We start from the raw sequence: 7,238 nt of genomic DNA on the forward strand, positions 1-7,238 counted from the left end.
GTCATGCAGAGCTAAGCTTATTATAAATATTGAACTCCATTTTAAGTTCAGCACAGCATATGGGAATGATTCCAACCTTGTTCTGCGAAGGGACCACCAGCTAAGTCACTATTTGACAGCCAATGTCTAATACATTTACTTAACATCTGGCTAGTCCACTTTCTTTGCACAATGTACAGTACTCTTCTGGAGTGCACAAATAATCTTATTAGGATAACTTTGTGATAAGGGTGCCTATATGTAAGAACCCAATGTGGCTTTGTATCTGAATCTTGCAATCCCACTATTTAACCAATTACCTTTCATTCAAAATGGCCCAAACTGTTCTGGTTTAAGGTTTGACTTAGTATGCTTCTATAACTACTTCACCGTTCTACAAGTCTTAAACTGGAGCATGCACACTGACTTTAAATTGTTGCTGCTAAATCTCATGAACAAGTAGTTACTCAAAGATATTGAAAGTGGTTTTGACTGGCTTAGCAACTTTATCATAACTAATGTTAGCTGTTTTGATATTAATGGCCAATCAGGGAATGGAAAAAAGCAGTATTTAAAGACTATTGTGGACACTAGCATTCAAGTAATTTCAATCCTGGCTAAAGGTTAATATCACATTGTCGATAATTTGCTACAATCCTGAAAGGTAAATAAAACTAATTTATTAAATCAGATGTGTCTGATGATGAAGATCTAAAGAAAAAAATGTTAGAGATTCTTCACTCAAAAGTGTTTAAAAGTTCATGATATTTTAATTCTTTTTGATATTAGTCAGCAGTACAAGACTTATGAATACAAATGACATCTTACAAGAGTAATGATTCAAACACACAACTGCAATAGCCAAAACTTATAAGCAGAAATAAGCAAAACAGAGCTCATCAGAGCACAAAATGAATCCCAGCAGCCCACAATGACAGCATGAGCTGAACTAACTGGACACAGAAGAAAAAAATTGTAAACAGTCTCAATAGCTGTTCAACGGAAAGATCACCCATCTGCCATTCATATGAAAAAGTTTTAAAATTTCAGCATTATTACAGAAAATTGCACTTTACAAGTTTCACTTTAAATACCACACAACGAGCATTTCATGTTTAATACTTTCATTTAATTGTTTATAATGACAGCTTTATGTGTGCGGCATGATTGCCAGCCACATAAAATATATTTAGAGTGGCAGAACTAATGGATTGGGGATATTATTAATATGGTAGACAACCTTACAGATCCATAAACCTAAAGTCTCTGAGGTGTTATTTGTTTTATTCAGTATTTATGGGATGGCTGTTCCTGAAATGTATATTTTGCTGGAATGAATGTTTACATATACAGCCTTTATGGCCACTTTTTTTTCCTGTAAATCCTTGTACATGAACGTGAAAATGATGCCAACTTTAATGTAAAGACTTTTCTGGATTGTTCCATTCCAACAAAAATGTGTTTTAAAAAGTACTCTAAACACCACATTCATATGAAGGTATTGCAGAAAGAATAAGATCACACAACATAACACAGTCAACCCTTGAATCAAGGCTGGGGTCAAATAAAAAAGTGCACACAGTCATTTTCTGGGGAACAATATTCAAACCCAGGACACTGGATGATGGAAACAGCAGTGCAAATCACAATATATGTATATAGGAACAAACATCCTATCTAAATAGTAAGTAATGATGCTGAATGTACTAGACATCCCAAAGTCCAATCTCAGGTCTTTTCCCATGGTGTTGGGCAACAGCTTTGTAGGGGTGTATGGTGGGGCCGATTCTCTTTAGCAAATGTGCACTTTGAAACAGCAAGCAAACAAGGATCTTTTGAAGCTGGGCAGCAGTATGTTCTTCTTCACTTGTGGTGAATGTATGCAACTTTGAGGTAAAAGGCAACAGTGAGATTCAGTGGGGGACACAATATCAAATAAATTGGAAAAATGGTCCTCCCATAATCCACTTCCCATCATCTCTGTCCAAAGATGATGGGATTATTCAGTGACTATATATGAACCAGGGTGAGAGCTTCTGAAATTCCCAGTTTTTGTATTCAGCCTACACCTATGATAGAAAAAGCCATAAGCCCATCAAGGGATGGCCCTTAGCACATGAAACATATATATATATTTAGAGTTATAACACTGAGGCTGTTACACTTCTAGGAATTATACATACCTCTGATGCAAGGTGTGATATTTCCAGAGGCTCTGGCACCAGCAAGGGGTCCAATTCAGCACCAAGGTCACAGTTTACCCAACCTGTATTTTTTCCTGTATTGCTGTATGGCTTGTAATTCTGTACTCTGATAACTCATGATATAAAGAGACCCCAGTCTTTTTATATATTGTGCCAAAATCAAGTTCTTCATATCCGGTGGCTAGACTTGAATCGGAAATCTGAGATCACTGGCAGTACAGGGTTAGTGTTCATTGTAGCCACTATTGCTCAGCACTGACTTGCACTATTTGGTTACATTACTTGCCTGAACAGTTCCAGTCCATGCAGAAGAGCAAGAAGGACAGAAATATGTGCACCAGGGGGCTGGAAAAGGCTTCCAGGACACCCACACTGCTCATAGATTAAACAAATTGCAGATGCTACACCCTTCACCATATTGAAGGAATTGAATCTTTCCATTGGTAGAAGCCCTAAGAATTTGGTGCAACAAGTCACTCACGTCCATGAATTTTGATGAATTGTTTGATTTGTATATTAGGATAATAGATTTTTGACAAAAAGTTGAGCAGGCATATCTTCTCATCTAGTTGAAACATAGGTTATGAAGTTATTTGGATAAATAAAAAGTCATGACTCAACCAATTTTCAGCTTCCTTATGGGGTGCTATAGCTTATACAGGCATCAATAGATTCAAGAGATGAACCATCACTGTAGGAACTGCCACTTTATCATTGAGAAGTTTAGGCATAAATCCCCATTGAGCCAACATAGAAGTTCCAGGTTATATGATAACGTGCTGGTTTTAGACTGTAGTTGAAACTATTCCTCATTCATCATGATTATACAATGTACTGCAGGAGACCAAGAAAATCCTCATCTATCCTTTGAGGGTTAGCAAATGCAATTATTATATTTATTACCAGAGATGAGTCATGCATTGTCTTAAGCCATGAAGACTAGGGATTAGTCCAAGGAAAAAGCTAATGAAGTGGGTCAGCAGCTGTTTCTTCTATTTCATAACTCATCTCAAGACCATGCACACCTCGGGATTTGTAATTTATCACAACCCGAAGCAAGGGCCCTGAAAGTATTCAGTATTCAGTTTCAGAATTCCAAGTTTGATATTCCTCATATGTCTTTCTTCTTTTTCATCAGGCTGAAGACATTTCTCAAGAGTTTCCTGCATTGTCGTCTCTTCAATTCCATCCGCATGTAGACTTCTACTGCTCCCTACCTTCCTAAAAATCAAGAAGCTAACACTCATTATGTTATTTTCTGCAAAGAACCATATATATCTCTGAGGGTATACAGTAAGTGTAACCTCTCATCCTCTTCCCCTCTGTTAAGAACACTTTTATTACAAATATTTGATCTTCTTCCAAACCCAAGTCACCAACAATTCAAATTTTAAGTATGTGAACTATTTATAATTGTATGATCCTATAAACCTAAATCTCACTGCCCACCCTAACACTATGGGCCTACCTAATATTCCTTACTTCTGTTGTATGCCTCCTCAGTGTCCCAGATACTTGATGCGTGGCTAGTGGCTTATGATATATTTTGCGTTTGAGCATTTTAGTTTCTGGCTCAGAAGCTTGGCCTTGACACTTTCTTTTTTGTTCTTTCTCCTGAATATCTCCTTTCAAGTGGATGAGATGAGGGGATGGAAGCAAATGCAGTGTTTTTCTTTTTACCTGTAAGATTTTGAAATTAATGAAATCCTTATATTCTGTACTTTTAAAATGAAAAATATTTGATCACAAAAAATATGTTTTCCATTAATAGGTCATTTGGTCCAGCCTGATTTTTCAGTGCTTTTCCCCCCTCATATCTCTAGTGAAGTTTACAAATTCAATTTTTCAACGATTGAGCATATGTCAATAGCCAACAGTGTTCAAAGGTAAATTCTATATTAATAATAATAGTAATGCTACTTATATACATTTAAAAAGTAATAAATTGATCTTTCTAGTGTATAATAAAATGCTATGGTCTGTGTGTCCAGTCCTCCTGAGCAAGCTGAGACGCACACGAAGGAGTAAAAACGTATGAGACATTCTGAGAGAATCGCCTTCAAACGTGGCAAGTAAGAAACTGGACAGGAGTTGAAAATGACAGGGTCTAAAAAGCAGGCTTTACAGGAACACACTTGAGAAAGGGAGCACCATTTAAGAGATGTTCGCACACGCTAATGCAGCAGAAAGGCACCCAAGGTACACAGAGGGCAAGAGATAGCAAATATTTTTAAATTATTCTATTATCTGGCTTCAACGGGTACCATGGCTAGCAAATAATAAAAACAATAAATTTTAAACAGATGCACCAAATAATCATAAATTAAAATCAATAAAATGCCAAACAAAAAAAGGAAGTTTTTAAAATAGACTTAAACCTACTACAAGTAGGACAGTCTCTTTGCTGTTGCATAATAAGTAAGTGCAGTCTTTTCCCTACATTTAAAATTAATTGAGGGAGTTATGAAAAAAAGAAACATAACTAGAATGAAGATCCATTTTACAGTTTCCAGTATAGTATATTCCATGTACTTATGGACTAATAAAAGAACCTTAAAATTAGCTCCACAATTAACAAGAAGCCAAAGAAATTTCTTCATAACAGCAGTGTCATGCAATTGTTTATTTTATACTGTCAATGATGATGTGTACGGTTTTTGGACAGGCCAGTATAAAGAGCATTGAAATAATTCAAGTGGTAGAAAAAGCATGCACCAGTCATTCTGCTTCTGGAAATGAAAGTAAGCATATTATCTTAGCTACTGTATAATATGTAAAGGATACAATGGAGTTTTAAGAACAATGTTCAAATGATCTGTAAAGTTCAAGTATCTATTTTTGCAGAATTTACTTTGAATGTGGTTTTCATTTGCGCCCTACTGTTCCTGATGAAAAACTTAATTTAATAGAACAGCTGACATCCATCATAGTAATTTCCATGCTAATGTTAAACCCTCACGCCACTCATAGCCAGTAATTATAGAATGATTTCATTAATTCTTCTCTTGATGTTCTCTGCTGTTGTCATTTCAGTCTTGCAATATGAAGACAGACTCCACACAATATTCAAAATGTTGCCTTATCAGTGCATTACACAGCATAATCACTACTTCTTTTCATCTGTACTTTACATAAAGAAATTATTCCAACACCTTCCATTTCTAAACACTTTAATTTGTTGTAGATTTAATTTTAAATGAATAATTTTGTTATTTTTGCAGACGGTATATTCAATTACTTAAAATGACAAAGTGAAAGCAGGTTTTCATAAAGTTTGCATGTTGATCAAAAACTGAAATCTCTCATTCATGCAAGCATTCAGAACCTTAATTTAGTACTTTGTAGAAACCCATTTGGCAGCAAGTACAGTTTCGAGACTTCCTGGGTAAGTCTCTACATGTTTTGCACACCTGGATTTGGGCAGTTTATCACATTCTTCCTTGCAGTTCCTCTAAACCTCTGTTAGACTGGATGAAAAACGTCTGTAAAAAACCATCTTCAGGTCTTTCCACAGTTGTTCGATGGGGTTTAAATCTAGGTTTTGGCTGGCCACTCAAGGACAGTCACAGACTTGTTTCAAAACCACTTCAGCCTTGCCTTAGCTGCATGTTTCAGGTCATTGTTTTGCTGGAAGTTGAAGAATTGCCCCAGTCTGAGGTGGTATGTACTGTGGAGCAGGTTTTCTTCAAAGATATCTTTGTATTTGGCTGCATTCATCCTTCCCTCTATTCTTGCTGTCACTTCTGCTGAGAAACAACCTGATAGCATGATGCTGTCACCACCATGCTACATCTTTCAGATGGTATTAGGCAGATGAAGAGCAGTACTTTGTCTTCCCCATACATGGTGCTCAGAGTTTTGCCCAAAAAGTTCAATTTTTGTCTCATCAGGCTAGAAAAACATTTTCCTTTTGCTCTCAGCATTCCTTAAATGCTGTTTGGTAGCCACTCTACCATAAACAGCTGATTGACAGAGTGCTGCTAAGATGGTTGTCCTTCCAACAGATTCTTCCATTTCAACATTGGACTTCTGCAGCTCTGTTAGAATGACCATTGGGTTCTTGGTCACCTCCCTGACCAAAGTGCTTCTTGCCTGGTTACTCAGCTTAGCTAGATAAGCAACTCAAAAATGAGTCCTACGGTTTACAAACATCTTCCATTTCATAATTACTAAGGGTCTCTGTGTTCCTTGGAGCACTCAAACCTTTAGCTCTGCTCTGCTCTGCTCTGCTCTGCTCTGCTCTGCTCTGCTCTGCTCTGCTCTGCTCTGCTCTGCTCTGCTCTGTCAACAAGCAGTCCACAGAGAGTTCCTTAGACTTTAATGAATTCTGGGACCTTATGTACTCAGGTGTGCGTCTTTTCTAAACGATGCCCAATCAGCCAATCAGTTCAATTTGCCACAAGGAAAATTAAATAAGCAGGATGCACCTGATCAAAATTTGGAGTTCCATAGCAAAGGGTCTGAATATTGAAAAGGATGAGAGATTTCAGTTTTTGATTTATATATTTATATTGTCAAACCTTCCTGAAAACATATTTTCTCTTTGTAATTCTGAATTATTGAGTGTAGGCTGATGGGCAATAATAGCAAAATTATCCAATAAACTGAAGAAAACAAAGAGGTCTGAATTTTTTATGCTAATCTATCTAATTTATTGCTAAACAAATTCAATCACAGGAGAATCATATAATAATGAAGTGTTCATTTGAATGAGCAATTTGTTCTGCTTGAGAGGTTTTAGGGTTTTGACCTATGAACTTCACATTTTCTAATAACTCTGAGCCTTCAATAGGCTGTTAAAATAGTTGCAGATTGTTTTGTTTTACTGAGATCCAACTGTTAAAACAATAAGTTTGCTTTGTGCATTTTATTTCTGCATCTATGACAAAAGAAGCAGTACTTGGTATGATGATTTGTCAGCATATTTGAGCTTGTGGGCTATCAGTGGCCAAAGAACCTTCAAGATCAACTGACATATATAATCTGTGAATAACCCTGTAATTAAACTTTCAGGTTTAATTACACTGTACTCGTATCGATTTCTTAAATGGGGGG

This window comes from Polypterus senegalus, chromosome 3 (genome assembly GCF_016835505.1).
Source record: "Polypterus senegalus isolate Bchr_013 chromosome 3, ASM1683550v1, whole genome shotgun sequence".
NCBI classification, from domain to species: Eukaryota; Metazoa; Chordata; class Cladistia; order Polypteriformes; family Polypteridae; genus Polypterus; species Polypterus senegalus.